The sequence below is a fragment of the Patagioenas fasciata genome, chromosome 3 (genome assembly GCF_037038585.1).
Source record: "Patagioenas fasciata isolate bPatFas1 chromosome 3, bPatFas1.hap1, whole genome shotgun sequence".
NCBI classification, from domain to species: Eukaryota; Metazoa; Chordata; class Aves; order Columbiformes; family Columbidae; genus Patagioenas; species Patagioenas fasciata.
In genome coordinates, this window is record NC_092522.1 from 8193114 (window position 1) to 8211540 (window position 18427).

Below are 18427 nucleotides of genomic sequence, written 5' to 3' on the forward strand. Positions count from 1 at the left end.
AGTATGAACATCTGTGGTTTTATTTTTGTGAAGTGTCTCCTCATCAACAATAGCAAAAAAAAAACCCTGATTTTTGTGGCTGGTGCAAGTTTGCTACTATGGGTACTATACATGAAAATCCCGCTGAGGCGCTCTTGCATCTTCATACAGTAAGAATTGTTGGAGTTTAAAAACACACTATTTATTTGTGGTGTGCTTGTATCCCCTGTAAATTATAGAAAGCTGTTGCAATTAAACATGATCTGCGAGAATATTTTTGAACAAAGAAAAGTGGTATTTTTGTATCATTAGTATACCAATTAATATATTTTCCAGACTAATATATGTTACCATTGTATGTGTAATCTGTCAGTGGTGCAGTCGTTGAAAACTGAAATGTCACGAGGCACTGCAGTAGGTCAGGTAAGCTCAAAAAAGTATATTTGCCTTGAAACTAGATACTTTTGTTCTGATTATCCTAAAAAAAATAAACTTTTCATTCAAGAAATTTTCATTTATTTGTACAAAAACTACTTGTTTCACTTGAAGATCTTGTTAGAAAATTCTCAGCCACTTGAGTACAGTGTGATGAAATCTTGGACCCAATGTTATTAAAGCTAATAGCTTTTGCTGTGATTTTATTTTGTCTGATGAACCAGCGTATCATATAGTGTTTCACTAGGTGTTTGCTGTAGGTCTAGTTGAACTATGCTCCAGTTTGGGTGTTCTCTGCATGAAGTGCTTGAAAATAGGAAAGAAAAAGTAAGTACAAGGCAGGTCACAGAGTCATGGAATGGTTGTGGTTGGAAGGGACCTCTGGAGATGATCCAGTCCAACCCACCTGCTAGAGCAGGTTCACCAGAGCAGATCACACAGGAATGTGTCCAGGTGGGTTTGAATGTCTCCAGAGAAGGAGACTCCACAGCCTCTCTGGGCAGCCTGTTCCAGGGCTCTGGCACCTTCAGAGTAAAGAAGTTTCTCCTCATATTCAGATGGAACCTCCTGTGCTGCAGTCTGTGCCCATTGCCCCTCATCCTGTTATTGGGCACTACTGAAAAGAGTCTGGTCCCATCCTCTTGCCACTTATCCTTGAGATATTTATAAACGTTGATGAAATCCACTCTCAGCTTCTCTTCTCCAGGTCACTATTTCTGTCAGTGCACTTTCAGGGATTTATTGCAAGAGTGCGTGTAAAAAACACCTGGTAGATACAAAATGTTGTTTGTTGGTCAAGTACTTTTGTATGTAGGGGAAATGCTCTCCTTTCTCCCACATTCCTAAAGTGCTGCAGAGCTTATTCAATGCAAGGGGGAGGAGACAGAAAATCAAGAGGGAGGACCCTTAGCGCTGGAGCTGTGCAGAGCATCCCTTCTGTGTGTGTTTGTGAGTGAGGGAGCGCAGCTCTGCATTAGCAAAACAAACACACGTTTCCAAGCCCTTTATTTCACCATCCAAAGCAGCCATACTGTGCACCGTGTGCTGGAAATGGTCATGTTGTAACTCAGTCATAAAGCAGTGCACTCCGTGCGTAGGTCCCAGGATGTGCAGGAGGTCAAGGAATCATAGAATAGTTTGGTTTGGAAGGGACCTTCACCTCCTTCAACCCTGTCTTTGGATGGGGTTGCATGCACGTGTGAAGCCTGGTTATCTCTCTGCTGATCTCAGGAATGAACCTGCTTATTTCTTGTCTGACAGTGCTGGCACGGCAATGTCTGCAGAGCTTCTTGATTGATCAGTCATGGTTAAATGAGTGTAACAGTTCTTGGTGGCAGTGGTGGGGTTTGTGTGATGCATTTCTCCCCTTCAGATTTTAGAAACCATTTATTACCAGAGGTGAGAATGAAACTGTTAATTTTGAGTCTCATAAAGCTAATAAAGAACAGAACACAGTGATTTATGGTTATCCTTACAAATCTTTCATCAGTACGCCTGTGTATTTCTTGGTACCTTTCCATGCAATAATTTTGGGATAAATTGTGCACAGAAGCATGGTTCTGTATTGCAGGAGAAATGTTTCGTAGTCTCTGGTTTGAAACAGGAGGTTGTTCTGTTTTGTTTGTGTTTTTGGTGTTTTGTGTGTGTTTGTTTTGTGTTTTCTTCCTGTGTTGATTCTGTTTAGCAAAGTATCTTGCAGGGCAAAACAAAATACACGTCAAGTTCACACATTTGTGAGTGATACTAGCTGGACCTTTACTTTCTGAGCAAAGAGCCTTGAGAGTCGGTAGAGAAAATATATTTGGAACTGATGATTTTGCTTGTACAAGAATCTCTCATTTGCTGGAACACAAGAATTTGCTCACCCTTGAGACTTGGCATAGCAAGTGTCAGCCCTCAAAAGTGAGGGTGGGCTGGAGGACGGATACTTTGAAATACTGGCATTTAGTTTTTTGCCCTTGGAATTATGTTGAGCAAAGGTATCTTGATCTGTGGCAGAGCCGAAGCCTTTTGCTATAAAGGGATGGCAGAAAAAAGTAAAGGAGGGAGGTAAATCTCATGGCTGGTATTGTGCAGAGTACTCTTTTTGGTCTAAGAGAGATAGCCTGATCCTGACTTAGCAAAGTGACAAACTGGTCTTGTTAATTCCTTTCCACCACTATTGAGCTTTGAAATGATGGCTAAATACGTTTGTGTGGTGTTTTGTGTGTTTGTATTTCTAAAAGTAGAGAGCAACACATCCACGTACCTACTATGAAACAAGAGTGTGTGAAAGTGCAGTGGGAAAAGATGTCTGAAAATGTTGTGTTAATCCTTCTTGTCTGGTGGAAATACATACTGGGGCAATCTTTGGGTAAAACAATTCAGTGGGAAAGGTGGTCCTCAGGAGGGGAAGGGGACTCTAAGTTCAGGCCTTGGACGAGCCTTCAGAGAGCCAGGAGACACAGCTTCGCACTGAGTAACACATGTTGAGATCTGATAAAACAGGACTCACATGGAGCTTCATGGCAGCAGGTTACTCAGCTCATTTGATCATAATTCAAGCCATTTGTGTAACTAATGATGCTCTCAGATGTTTGGCAGAATAAACTAATCAGCCATTTAACAGCAGCACAGCTTCTTTGTGGCTCAACACGCATCCAAGCAGTCAAAGATGCAGCTCGTCTCTGTGCGTTTTCATGAGCTGTGTGGTTCGGTAACCTTTCAACAGACCTATCTGTATAACAAGTTGTTCAGCAGGAAGGAAAAACATGCTTGGGAAAAGGCGTTCTTGGTCAGTTGCTGCACATCTGGTTTAATGCCTTGATGGCAAGGCAGTGTACCAAGTCAGCAAGTGTTCTGCTAATTCTGAAATAGTGTGAATCATATCAGCTCAGGGATGAATGACCTGTTATGTGCTTTGCAGGTTTTCTAAGTCTCTCATACTAATCCAAGGTCACTTCAGGTTAAACAGTCACACATAAGTTGCCTGAAAGATGAACCTGATGATATAGTCACAGTAGCTGTTTTTCAGCTTTTATATTTTGATCTCTTTTTTTTTTTTTTTTTTTTTTTTTTGTTGTTGTTCCCTAAGGGAGGACTGATGAGATTTACTGGCCCTTAGTAGTATGGTGTTATAGTGCAGATCCTTTGCTGTTGTTGGTAGGTACAGCTCTGCAGATGTCAGTGCAGCTGCACTAGGTCATATTGTTAAGGAGTGTAGTTGCCTGATGCATTTACAAGCCAGATTTCTTCATGTATTTAGAGAAGAACTAAGCTTGAGAAACTCTTACTCTCTCTCAAGGTGAAAAACCAGCCATTGCTCTAAAGGGGACAATCCTATTGATAAACAACTAAGCAGGTTGAGGGGGGCTCAGGAAACCAACTATTATGGAGATGTGGTGGGCTTTTATTTATTTGTTTATTTTTTTAATTGGTGGTCGTGGTGATTTTTGATTTGGTTTTGTGTTTGGTTTTTTTGTGGTTTGTCTGTTTGTTTGGGGTTTTTTTTGTTTGGTTGGTTGTGTGGTGGTGTTTTGTGTGGTGTGTGTTGTTGTTGTTTTTTTTTTTTTTTTTTAAAACCCATGCATTGAGAGTCCCTGAGAATCATATTTACAGTAAAGGTGTTGGGTACATACCTAGTTCCACAACAGCAAAACTGTCATATTAATGCTGTGCAAGCATGCATATTGTAACAATGTGCTATCTTGTACCCGGAACAAAAAACACAGCTATAGTTAATGACAACTTTTGATGAGAGCAAGATTGCTTTAAAGAGAAGGAATTGAGCAGATTAGCTGGATGACTAATTCACCGAGGAAGCAAATCTATCGTTTTATGAGATAATGATTTTTCTTGGTTTCTAGTTTTAAAAGCTTCATTTAAGTTTTAGCTCAGTGTATTTGATAGAAGACAAATACTTTTAAGGAAACTAAAATTCTTAAAGGTTTCTTTTTGGCTGCTCTTTCTGCTCTAAACAGACTAGGATGATTTATTTATCCTTTTGTTTTGTCTCTGATACGCTTATTGAGGAATAGCTGCCTGTGGAACCCAGGTATAGTTTGCATACTAATCATTTTTGTAATTGATCTTTCCAGCTTTCTTCATACGCTGTGGAAGGTTGTCAGCCGCTTCTTTGAAGTTAACTAATGATCGTGCAAGCCAAGAATCTGCAGTGGGAACCAGGATCTCCCTGGTGTTGTAGCAACGCAGCTTCCACACACCAGTGCTTTCCTGTTATCTTGTGCGGTGTTATTCAGGTGAGCTCGGAGATACAAAGCTTTTGTTGCCATCAATATCTTGAGGGCAGACCAGTGCAAAGATATTTCCTGAAACAGAGGAAAAAGCAAAAAGGCTGGTGCAGTGCTCTTTTCTCCTTCATGTCAAAAACTGGCGTATTTGCCACACAGAAGGCAGCTAGCTGGGATTCTACATGATTTGCACTGTGAAGCTTATAAAGTTCAAAATTGGGCATGGCCTCCTCTCACTTCAATATTCACAGCAAATTAAACTGGAAACTGCATACAGGAGAGGCTGGACTGGCATCTCTGAGAGTCTTTCTGCTGACCTGGCTTGAGTTTCGGGCTGGCTCTTTGAACTGGTCTGTAGTCAGATACTCAGTGTATGGGTTGAGTCATCTTTTTTTCTGTGTTTCCTTTCCTCTCACTCTCCCAGTTTATGTCCCTAATAAAACCCTCATGTGCCAGCTTTTGAATAGATCAGCCTGTCTTACTTTATTTCTTCTTTATTTTTCCTTTTTATCTTTATTTCTTTGCTCTTGTCTGTAAGTACTACAGCAGAGCTCTTTTCTCTGCTCTTGTCACCCTTAACCCATAAAAGAAACTACTTTTAAAAGGGCGGGGGAGAAACAATAATAGATGGTCTAATAAAAGATTCTCTCTCTCCCTACAAGCCTTCTTTCACTTCAAAACAATACAGCAGTGTGATAAAATAAACTGCTGTTGCCATATGTTTTGCTGAAGAATCCCTCCCCCTTTCCAAAGAGGTGACATAGTCATAGTATTGTTGCGTTTGATATAACTGAAGGCTGACCTTTAGAGCTCTTGGTTTAGAAAATGACCATTCTGGGATGTTCCTATAAGTATTCTGTACTGACAGCCAAGATAATTTCAGTGAGAAAGGAGTGAATATATATATGGTTATTTACTCATGTTATCAACAGAACACTGTCGTGATCTTGCTTGCTTTTCCCAGGTCCCTTATTCATCTGTAATAGATCTTGCTGAGGCACAAACAGGCCATGGGAGGACATTTGAGAGGAGCAGGGGTTGTGTGGTTTCCCCATCACTCTTGCTATTAACCTGAGGCTGTGTCTGCATCTGGTTCATAATGTGCCACTACCACTGTGTCAGAATAGCACCTTTATGGCAGTGATTTGGGTTCTACAGCCAGCTTGGCATAGTACTTTTTCTTAAAATGTACTTCAGGCCAGGAAAACAAAGGGGTTTTTTTATTTTTAGTTGTGTATTCATAGCAGATAAGAAATCTGTTTATCAATCACAGCATGAACAAGGCTTGTAATCTTAATATCTGTTAGCAGCCAAGGTAAACTCTCTGCATTTGTCAGTCAGTGTTTATCTAGACTCCCTAACACGTATTGAATTCCTGTTTTCTAGGATTTTATTGTGTCTCAGTTTTCATGTACTGAGTTAACACTTGATGAAAAGAATTTTTACAGAGGGAATAGTTTCTAAATCAATAAGCTACCTGGAAATATTGGTTCATCCTTATATGTATTTGGTTACCCTGGAGTTTAACACAGTGTTGCTCTACTGATGTGACTTCATGGGTCTTTATGAGGACAGTGGTTTAGCACTAGCACACAAGCTCTGTGCTGCCTGCTAATATTGTACTTTTATTAGCTGTCACCATGCTGAAACAAAACTCAGACATTTGTGGTACTGGGTGCCTCTGCCTGTGGTACTTGAGGCCAGATTTTCCAGGCATCTCTGAACTCACTGTCAGTGCTGAGCTACTGGAAAATTTGAACCTGCCAGCTGAGGCTTCTTGGGTTCTCTCTTCTCAGACTGGGACAGGAAATGTGCTGACAGGGAGTATGGGAAACAAAAACCTTGTATGCTGAAGGATACTGGTAGACAAAGGGTTACATTTCATAGTACGGTGAAGCCCGGAGTCTTCAAGTTCTTGTAATGCCGGGGAAGGGTTTAAATTGTTAAAGAAAGTAGTACTCTTATTTTTAACAGTCTTTTGCATGTTGCTGTTTGCTTTTCGCGGATTTTTATTTTTGTTAGTGGCATTGGAGGGCTGGGAAGCATCATCTATGACAACAGAGCTGCCCAGTAGTGTCTTGTGAAAATTCTTCTTACATGTCTAAACTTAAAATACTTGTTTCCTTTTCTTCCTTCTGCAGATCTGAAAGAAGGATTTTTTTTTTTTCTTAAGAAACAGGCTTTTTCATGGCATTGTTTTATCTGTTCTTCAGCTACTGCAGGAAGCCTACTAATTGCGTACCTTGTGTAACTGTACTGTCTTAACTGTGATGATAGATTTGAAGCTGTCATTTCCTAAAAGGTCATACTGTATGAGGGCAAACAAAAAAAATTGCACGCATCTTTGCTGAATTGACTGCATCCACCTTTGAAGTTGTTAAGTATTTACTAAACAGTCTATGGTGGCCAATCTGAAGTATTTTCATAGTGCATCCATCAAACCTTACTGTCAAATGTAGGTTAAGATATGAGGTGCGTGAGAAAAAAAATAACCTGGATTTGGAACAGGCATTGGTCGCCAAGAATACAACAATTTGAGGCTCTCTTCCTTTTCCCTTTCATAGGCCACTTTGTTTCTTCTGCTTCCTTTTTCTCTCTTTATATAGTACATGTTTTCTTGCCTGCATTGGGATTTTCTTCCTCTCTGCTGTGTGATGCTGCTGACACTGGCCTGTGGTGATTCTGGGCTTTTCTGGCACTGCTCACTGAGATAAAAAGCAACAGCCTGGGAGCCCCCTCCTGTGCTCCAGAGCTTTCAGCCTGTAGCACAGAGCAGTATATCAAACACCAGCAGGCCAGCGCCTTTTTGTTGCATTAGCCAGTCAAGCATTTTGTGCTGCTGAATGTCATCTTATTTAACATTTTGTTAAACAACTTCTAAAGGTCTTAACAGTATGACAGATGGGCCATTGAATGGATGCTTTAATGGCTGCGCATTAGTTTGCTTTGGTTTGATAGTGTTTATTGTTAGTTAAGTACTGTTTAAATAAATCAATCTTCCCTCTCTCTCTTCTACAATGCAGACATATTCAAGAGAGGGCTTTATTCTTTTTGTGGTGGGTGTGTGTTTCAGTCTGTCATGCAGACATTATATATACTGGTCTCAGTTCCAGTCAATCTCTGCCTCGTAGATTATGACTCCAAAGTCTGGATTGTGCCTGTGAAGGTTAAGACATGTCTTGAGGATTCTGCCTAGTGGATACTAGAGCTACTAAGAAGATAACCTATGGCAAAGTATAATTTGGAATTACATTTTTTGCAACCTTCTTTCAAGTTACAACCTTCATGGCATTCTGTCCTGTCTCTGAATTTATTTTCCTTAACCCCTTAAGCCTGTCTAACTGTTACAGTTGAGTCCATGTGAAGGTGACAGACTGGGGGAACCACATTCTTTCCAGAGGTGTGAAAACCGAATAAAGTGTATGCATGCAGGCTGTCCCTTTGGTCCTCACAGAGAAGTTTCCTTCCTGCAAGAAGCAGACAGCTGCCCAATCGGCATGTGCCGTGCTGGGTACACCTGCCGGCTCAGTCCAGAGCGTGCTGGATCTGTAGCTAATCTAGAGTCTTCATTCTGGTCACTGATTTCTGTTACCAGGGTATTAAAGGTGCCTTTTGCTTTTAGTAAGCACTGAAATGATGGAATTAGAAGTTATTATGTGTATTAGATTTCAGGCATTTGTTGCAGGTGTTCTCTTCTCTTACATGCTGTGGGCAAGGCAGACACAGGATTTCTTGGCAGTGTGAGGGTTTTGCTGTATTAAGGCTGAAGGAGCAGTGCTAGATTGGGGTGAATCTGGGAATAAACTCTTTGGAAAGTTGAAGAGAAGCCATCTCCTCCCTGCTGCAGGTGGGAGATTGGGAAATGGAGAAGTGTTTCTTCCTAGAAAGAGCTGCCATCCCTGCAGGTTCTCTCCCATCAGTGAAGTCCAGCACAGGCCCCTGAGTTCTAACTTGGTTACGCTTGGCTGCTATAGCTATTTTGCAGCTTGCAGACGTTTGATGTCCTAGTTGAAGTTGCTGATTTTGCCTTTGCAAAGAGCCTGCACTAGCAGTGGATGTTTCCAAGTGATTGAGAGGAGTCACCAAGGTAGGAAATAGAAGCAGTGTGCTTCCTTGTCTTTTTCTGACAACCACGTCTTGTTGTCAAGTACTTGTCAGGATTAATCCTTGGCTTGAGTGCAGATATTGATAGTCTGCTTCCAGAATCTGGAAAAAAATCTGAATCTAAGAGCCATAGATTTAGTGTGGCTGTTGATATTGAGCTTGTTTTGGACTTCTAGGAATACTAAGCTGACTGTAGAGGAGCTGAAATGGAGGTAGATAGGTGATTTCAGAACTGTGCTCCTGTAGTGGACACCACTGAGAATGAGGCATCTTGGAACCTGGTGACCTGCAAAAGCAGGATTCCACCTCAGTTTCCACCCTCCAGCATCGCAACTGAAAATAATTATGAAGCTTTAACAGCTATAGACACCAACAAGCAAGGTCTGGAAGGAGAAACTCTACCAGCAGCATGTGGCGAATACAATAAAAAGAAACGTAAGATTGCTTGTGGTGGGTGACTCTCTGTTAAAGTGCACTGAAGCACCTGTCTGCAGTCCTGACAGTGTGTCACAAGAGGTGTGCTGCATTCCAGGAGCTAAGATCTGTGATGTTGCTGACAGGGTTCCATAACTTGTCAAGAGCACAGACAGCTGTCCACTGCTGCTCTTTCATGTGGGCACGAATGATACTGCAAGCCAGAACCTGGGCAGAATGAAGGCAGACTATAAAGCCCTTGGTAGCCAAGTGAAAAATATTGGTACCCAAGTAAAGGATCTGGAGCATCTTTCTTATGAGGAGAGACTGAGAGAGCTGGGCCTGGGGAACAGAAGGCCGAGAGGGGTTCTCATAAATGTTTATAAATATCTCAAGGGTGGGTGTCAAGAGGATGGGACCAGACTCTTTTCAGTGGTGCCCAGTAACAGGATGAGGGGCAATGGGCACAGACTGAAGCACAGGAGGTTCCATCTCAATATGAGGAGAAACTTCTTTACTGTGAGGTGCCAGAGCCCTGGAATAGGCTGCCCAGAGAGGCTGTGGAGTCTCCTTCTCTGGAGACATTCAAACCCACCTGGACACATTCCTGTGTGATCTGCTCTGGTGAACCTGCTCTAGCAGGTGGGTTGGACTGGATGATCTCCAGAGGTCCCTTCCAACCCCAACCATTCTGTCATTCTATGTAACATTCCAAAATATCGAAAAGCTTAATTTTTTCCTGAGACAACTGTGAATTTGTCTTTGATCAAATTTTGGGCTGTGGTGGTTGTTACAGGTCCACTTTCAGCAGTAGCAGGTAACACTTCTGGTATCTTGACCTAATTCTAGTTCTGGTAAACACAGCTCTGTTATTCAATAGTTGTAGTGTGTAGTATCTTTCTCTGAAGGAACAGAAATTTTTAAAATAAAATTTTGTCATTTGATGCTCAGTGATGTTAACTGCTGGATGCAGCTTCCAGCTGTGTTTAAGGTGGCTTCCTTAATTTTGTATTTTTTATTTCCATAATTAATTAATTTCCTTAGTTAACTTCCTGAATTTTGTATTTCCTTTTTTTGTAGAAGATGCTGTAGCTGCTCCTCTGAATCAAAGATACAAGAAAAAAAAAGTGGTGGAAGCTGGACCTTAATAGAAAGTATGGGAAATTAGTATTTGAGAAAGTATGGGAAATTAGTATTTGAGAAAGTATGGGAAATTAGTATTTGAGTTCCATGGTGGACATCTGCACTAGTGATTTCAGTATTTTGTGATACATATACAACTGGGGAAGGAAATACAGTTTTGTTTCTGAGACGTGCCCTTAGATGATGCCATTTTCCCAAAATTTTTGACCATTGACTCCTCATTGGGCAGGTGGGAGCCAATCTGCTTCTGTAGTCTGTGAGGCAGGGTCTCTACCTTATTAAGCTTCTATACCATTTGTGACTTAGTGGTGTTCTGGTCTCACTTTAGCTATCCAAGCATTTCTGAGAGACAAATAGCAGTAATACATTTGTTCTGATTAATTTGCAGACTGGCTTTTTTCTTTTAATAACTCCATCCCCCAAATTTTCAAAACACTAATCAGAAATAACAAAGTGTTACAGATGAGGTCTTCTGATTATTGCCCTTTAAAGCTTTTGTTCACATGGCCAGGCTTCGCAAAAACCTATTTTACTCAAAGAAATTAGGTTTCTGGTTAGCAGGAGCCCTAAATAGACATGAATTACAGGAACGTCCTTTGAAACCCCACACAGTACTTGTTTCATTAAATCCCATGAAGCGACCTTAATTTAGTGGAACACTGGATAGGTTGTTCTTTTAACCTATTAGCACTTTGGCCAGTCCCATAAACCATATTCATGGATGATTCCATCAAGAAGGACAACAGTGGGATTAATATTATTTCAGGATACAGTAAATGCCACAGTGATGAAGCTGTTTAAGATCTTGTGCTCACTGTGTCACACTGAATGCATTGACATTTACTCTGCTATCACTTCATTTCCAATATTCCTTCCAAATCAGCCGATGCTAATGTTTCAGCGTGTGTGCAGAATACAATTCCATCAAGGCCAGGGACGAGGAGAAATGAGCTTAAAGGAAGGACCTTCTCCCTTCTTCTCTCAACCCCCTCCGTCCCCCCTCTCACCCCAGTGTGACAACTGGCTTATCTGTTTTAACTTTGTGGATATCTAGGAAAGAACAAACACTCAGGTGGAATTGTGACAAAATCCGGGCTTTGTGTTGGGTGAGGAGTCTCAGCATGTGTCAGCCCACTTGTGGTGCGATCAGGTATGGGTGCTAGTTTAATTACCAATTTTTTGTCCTGAGAGTACAGGGGGAGGGCCTGTTTGCTCACGATGTGGCAAAGAACCAACTGTTTTCACAGAACAAGGGTGCTACCATTACCTCACTTTGCCTGACACACACAGTGCTGCCTTCTGCAAGGGCAACAGATGCTACCCGTATAGACCCCTTCGCCCTTGTACTTGAACACCAGAAGGCTTTAATGTCTTTACCCCCAGCAGATCTGCAGAGGCAGCGCTGTGCATTATCCCCTTTTACAGGTTTGAGGGCTCAAAGGGGATTTCAGCTGTAATTCAGTGGAGGAAACGTGCTGTTCTAGAGAGATTCGAGTGGGGGCCAAACTGCTCTGACTCAGCCTGTGTAGGAGCCTCTTTCTTTATGTTGTCAAAAAAAGAATCCTAAATTGATTTGCTGATGTTTGCCCAGGAAATCAGCTACAGAGCAGGGGTTGGAATGCAAGTTTCCTTTGTCTCAGTTGATGCAAGTGGCATTTTTTCACATGGCTGAGATGTGCCCTGTTTCCCTGAAAATTACACCTCCCCTGAAAATAAGCCCTAGTTTGATTTTTCAAGATTTCCGAGGATGCTTGAAATATAAGCCCTACTCCAAAAATAAGCCCTAGTTACAGTTCATTAAAAAAGTCAATTTAAATAGTGTCCAGGCAGCTACATGTGTAAAAAAAGTAAAATTAATTGGCAATAGAATGCAGCAGAACAGACAGACCCTTCACCAAGAAAAGCAGACAACTGACAGCTGCATTGCCAATGTGCTACAAGCAGGCTACATGGACAAGTGGTGCTCAGTTGAGGAAAGTGCTATTGCTAGATAAGAGAAATTGGGGCCAATGGTTCTAAAGGAAATAGAATCACAAGAAATTCACAGTGGAATTCAGGGTTTGGAGAGTTATGATGATGTTCCAGAAAGTGATGACATGACCATATTTGAGTAAACGTTGATTTTTTTTTTTTTTTTCGTTCAAGAATAACTGTAGATTGTTGTTCATGGAAAAATAGGACATCCCCTGAAAATAAGCACATCTTTTGGAGCAAAAATTAATATAAGACCCTGTCTTATTTTCAGGGAGACAGGGTAGTAAGAGGAGCTGGGAGAACTGGGCCTGAGGCATGACCGATGTTGCCGTGCTGCTGTCAGCCATGCTGTATGACATCAGTTGTCTTGGATTCATCTGTCATATTCAGTTGCAGTGCAGGGGAGAAGCTTACCCAGCTGGCTGCGTTAGTCACCACCATTCTAGAAAACTCTGGGAAGCAGGAAAGATCTGGGATCTGTCAGCCAAGATTTCTGGAGGCTGGGAGAGTGCAGAAGGGAACTGTTCATGCACTGGCCTCATTTTTATATTTTTCGGTAGGGTTTCTCTGTTGGCCACTACTGGAGATGGTGGGAGGTGGTTATTTGTTCTGATTTGATGTGTTCATTCTTATGCTGACAAATGGCCAAATAATCTGCTCCTCCAGTGAGGAAAATGAGCATTATGGGCACAAAATGAAGAGTTGAGGAGAATTAGGCAGCTATTTGAGAATTTGGACTTGTTGGAAGTGTAGAAGTGCTTATGGTTAAGCAAGTCTACCTAGATTTGGGTATAGATGATTGTAAACTGAGTAGCAATGAGAAACAAAGATTGCTTTTTGGCTTTTTCCCCTGCTCTACCCCTCTTCCTCTTTGCTTTTCAGAGACTGTGTTTTTCTGGGTCACTAGGCAGGTGATGAGTACCCCTTTGTGTGATATACATATTCACTAATGCACATCAACACTGTGCACAAAAGAGGAGGAAGCACCAGCTCTGGAATTTTAAACACGTCAGAGGCATCTCACAGGCACCACAGTTTGTCAGCCACTAGCACCAGGTATTTTTCTGAGCAGCTCTTCTGTTGAGTCAAATCTCAATGCAAAAGGAGAGAGAGAAAACAAATGCAGAGATTTTTCGCGAAATCAAATCAGTTTGGGCTGTTTTGAGGAATCCAGCTAGAAATGAGGGCTATTTTTTTTTTTTTTTTAAGGGATCCAATTGGTTTTTCGCTATTTGAAAATCGTAGACAGAATATACAAAATACAAGGAAAGAGCTGTATAGTCTGTTTGGTTTAGGTTAGTCAAACAATGATGGTAGAGTTGAGGAAATGCAATGCTTGTACTTGCATAAATAGGAAATGTGTTGGATTTTGCTCTGCATGGTGGAAATGAATGTGCCTATCTGGGTAATATTTCTCTTGACTAATTATTTTTCATGATTCAGTAAAGATAACTGGATACCTGACTGCAGCACTAGCAGTTATAGCAAGTATAAACCCCCTGTGTGTCCATTTCGGATTCTAGAGTAACTAGTCTTCAACAGTGACTCAGCTGAGTCAGTGACTTCCCTTGACTATTTTTCTAGGCATTTAGAGACGGATGTGTCTTAATCATGTTGCACTACTCCTCTGGTTTTACTGGAACAGTGTTGGATCAGGTTAGATAGGTATCAGACCTGCTAAGACAAAAGTCTGTCAAGGATGTTTCAAATATATTTTGATTGTATTTCAAGGCACAAGCATGGACTAACTTAAGCATTACATTTCTGTATTTTGTGAAGCAAAATGTAGGCTAAAGAGAACTTCTTCCTGAACCTACAGGTCATTTCTGTGCCTTGTTGCACCCCCTGACAAACATGTTTACTCTTGAAAGCTCACTGGTGGCAAGGAAAGATCTGTTAGATCAGCCACCAATTCCTAAGCAGCTCTATCCTGGTCTTCATTTTGATGCCTAGAGAATAGAGGTGATCCATACAAACCTGTCTGGGATTGGACCTGGGGGAGGGACCATGGGCGGCAGCAGAATGTGTCTGGGTGGAAGTCTTCACAGGGAAAATGATGGCACACGATGTGTTGAAAACTTCAACCCTGTTTTCGTGGGGTGTCAAGAGGAATCCCCTGTCAGAGTTTGTGTCATTTTATTGTATCACCAAAAACCCTGATAGCCAATACCCTGTGACTGATGCTGTTGACACCTTTGCTCTCCACTTGGAAGAAGATGGCATGTTGCATTTTGAAGGCTTTCATCGCATCCTGAGAACTAAAAAAAAAATCAGATGCTATTAGCAGGAAGTGCTAAAATTATAAATTATAAACCTAGACAATCAGATGCATTTTTCATAGAACAGAAACCTTAATTTAAATTGAAATACATTGGCCCTCAGTACTTTGATACGGGGTTTTAGCCTATTGTTGTAAAGAGACACCATTCAGCTAACCACAACAACCATAGATTTCATAGTCTGTGTGAACAGAAACCAATATGAATTCGGACTCTGTTTTACCTCAAACTTTTGGATCCCTTTAAACTCTTTTTTCCATCTGTTGCAGTTGAGCCATACTCCTTGCAGTCCAGGTCCTCAAGGATTGCATTACAGCTTCTTTGGAAGGGAAGCTGGTATTTAATTTGCTTCTTGTGGCAGGAGTCTGGAAGAGCATTTCAGTGGCAGAGCAGTGAAAAAGGGCATTTCCGGCCTATATCCTGGAAAGAAGCCAGAAGATAGATAAGGTGACCTCTCTTTACCCTCTTGTCTGTGATCCTGTGCTTGCACTAGGTTTTGAGCTCCATTGCAAGGTACCAGCATTTCTAAGCTGTTGTTAAGCTGGAAATTGAAATATGATTCTTCTGCCAAAACTCTGTCCCATTCTGCAGGGGTCTGGGTGGTGAAAGATGGGACACATGCATAATTTAAGCTATCTGATTTCAAAGTTGAGAAATTATGTTGGGCTGCATGAAAAAACCTTTCCCTACCATAGTTTTATAAGCTTTTTGTGGTGCAAGTGTGTGAATGCTTCAAAACATAAATATACTTGAAAAAAATGGTTTGCATCATCAGTATTTCTTGTTAGGAATTCCTAGGAATATCCCAGCTGTAAGTGCTGACAGATTTAATCCTCCTCGTTTTACAGCAGGAGACAAAATTGTTGTAATGCACGACAGAGACCTCATGGTATGGCTGGAAGTCAGGTGTACGCAGGGAACTTTTAATAAACTTTGTCCTGGCAGTGAAGTTTGCCTGTGGCTTTGAGCCCTTTACTTAGTCCTTCTGACTCAGTTTCCTCATCTACAAGGCAAACCTCAGAATACCCTCAGTGAATGCCATTAGCAAACAACAGTTACCCACAGTTATTTCCTTGTTTAAGTACAGGAAGTTGTTCAGATTTTTGAACCACCCATCACCATGTGGTTCTTTTCTGCAAGGTTTTTAACTTTCACCTGAAGAATAGATACATCTCACACATTGATTTGAATTGATACTTTGAATCTTTCTGATTTTTAAGCTGCATTCAGCTGATAATGAGTCTTCTTTCTGATAAAAGCATTTGGACCATCCCAAACACATCCACCTTTCTTTCACACTTAATGTGCTGTGTTACAGCTCTGCTCACAAGCTGTGTTTTCTTGTTCCATTACAGAGACTGCCTGCCTAGCTGAGATCTTCAAAAAAGCATAAAAGGGGGTGATAAAGAACCAAATTCCTAAGGGACTTGGCAGTGCTCTTCAGATCACCCTGAAAATCTTAGCCTAAAGGCCTAGCTCAGGAAACAAAACCAAAAAAGCCCAATTTCCGCTCTGTGGCTGTTCAGTGCAGGGTTATTCTCACTGCTGGGTGTCTCAGGTCTCATTCCCTGCTCACATGGGTCTGTTTGCACATGATGCTCCCACACTACAGTCCTGGCCAGGTAATCTGCACTCTCTGCAGAGAATAAAGTCTGTGCTGTGAGTTCACTGTGCACCGATCCTTTAAATTTGCCTTTCCCAACAAATTTAGCACTAAAAGCTCTGCTGCGTCCTTTGCCGTGTAAGGTTTTCACCTTTACCAACGCTGTTTTAGAGTGGTTTTGATTTACTGCCACATCAAAAGATCCCTCTTACTTCAATTGCCTCCCATATTTTCTGTGTTATCATCTCAACTTTGAGTTATTTAATCCAAACAGTTTTGCTGGATGCTCAGTGATAACATGTTGTAGAAACATTGCAGAATTTGATGGGAACAGGATCGCGCTCATAAAGGTGCCTGATATTTGTTGGTAAAACAAAAGGAGTAAATTTTCTGGATACCAGACAGTCTGTCCTTACACTTATACAGCCAACAGTATGGAACATTGGTTGCATATGCTTAGTATGTTAACTGCAGATTTTCAATACCTGGTTTCAATAGAACTTCTGAAATAGGAAGGTCATAGGAGGAAAGGATTTGTTTCAAGTTGGAAGGATGGGCCTTGGAGAATAACTTGCACTTTAAAAAAAAAAAAGTTACGTTTTACTGGTTTAACAGAATCTTGCAAGTTTGACCACTCTATGAACACATATTATAAATAATTTATTGGCTTCTTTTAGTTCCATATTGTGGAAAGATATTTGCATTGCGTTACCATAGTATTAGATTCCTTGGTGACCTATTAATTCAAAATTGAGGTTAAGACAGCCTTTTTATAAAATAAACAATAACTTAGTAAGTTGGAAGTGTCAAGAAAATTCAGGGGGATAAAGAGAAGTAGTTTTTTTTAAATCCAGAAGTCCCTACGTGGGTGTCAGCATCTGACATTAGTTCCTCCCTTTAAAGTGTCTGAGTCACACAGCCCTGTCAAATAACTTAGTGGGCACTTTTATAGGGGCACTCCAATGTGGAGGTGCTGAAAAATAGTTTAAAATCAAAATAAAAGCCTTTGGTGTCTTTTCAAGAGCTTGAAAGGCAGCCAGGGACTTTTCAGCAAAGCAGCATGTTACAGTATTAACACCAGGCAAATAATCCTGTTGATTACAACAGGGAAGTCTGTACAGGGCATGCTCCAGTGGTCGGCTCTTTCTAACAAGGTTGTTAGACACCTCGCAAAGTCAATACACTTCCTTCTCTGGGAATATAATAATTTCTGGTAGTTTTTGCTGAATTCTACTGGATCCGATGACCTTTCTTTCTTCTCTTTTGCTAACTTAAGGTTTACTTTGCATGAAATCATTGACTTTTGACAGCTGCTCACAAAACTAAACTGAGCGTTTGTTGATAGCTGCCTTCACAGATTGAGGGACAATACTGGAAAGCAGTTCAGCGGAAGGGGATTGGAGAAGGCAGGCGATCTGATTGCAACTTGGCACCGCTGTGAAGTGCGGCACATTGCTTGTGCCCCTTGCAAAGGATGAGGTGCATCTGCACTGTCTTTGTCTTGGGGAAAAAGAGGGAAGAAATGTTGGATCTGGCAGAAATTTGCTTTAGGACAGAGGAGGTCCCGGTGCCAGTTCTTACCCTGGGATCAGTTCTTGTGCTTATTGGGAACACTTGAGAGCTTCCTGCTCATTCTGAGGAGCTTGTGCTCAAAACAGTTATAATGCAGATGTCCACAATGAGAAACAGTTGAGCCTTATGCATGTACCCAACCTATGTTTTGTTATTATTTTGTTACCAGTGTGTAGAAATTGCCATTTTGGCTTAACTCTCAGCATTTTTGGGCATCTTAAACTTGACTCTGGTTGTCATGTGTAGAACCGCTGATGCCAGTGTGATTCTTAACACAAATAGGAACAACTTTAAAAGCTGTGTAGATGTGGTGCTTAGGGACATGGTTTAGTGGTGGACTCCGCAGTGTTAGGTTTGCAGTTGGACTTAATGATATTAAAGGTCTTTTCCAACCTAAACGATTCTGTGATTTTGTGACTTCAAAGATCTCCTGTATTTGATTCTTTTACATTGTTAAACCAAGTTTCTTATTTTCAAGGGGTCATCTGACCCTAACATCTCACTCCTGCTAAGCAGTAGCCCAGCCGACTGTCTTGGATCTATTTCTTGTTTCTAACAGCGCTGTGTCAAAGTCAGCCCATGCAGCTGTTTTGCTAATTAGATCATATTTAGCTGCAGAGATGCACCAGGATGCTCTTTCCCATAGAACGGGAATGCTGTCTTTTACAAAGAAGAAACAGGATGGTTTCCTGTTT

The 18427-nt window shown here is 41.2% G+C and overlaps 1 long non-coding RNA gene across 1 annotated transcript in view; it reads left to right on the forward strand.

Annotated features, from left to right (window-relative positions):
* The window catches only part of LOC139827692 (uncharacterized), a 56049-nt gene that overhangs the window by 16488 nt on the left and 21134 nt on the right, over window positions 1-18427 (forward strand). Inside the window, exon 2 of the long non-coding RNA XR_011738609.1 lies at window positions 4491-4652. This is a non-coding gene — a long non-coding RNA (uncharacterized lncRNA). The remainder of the gene's footprint in view (window positions 1-4490; window positions 4653-18427) is intronic.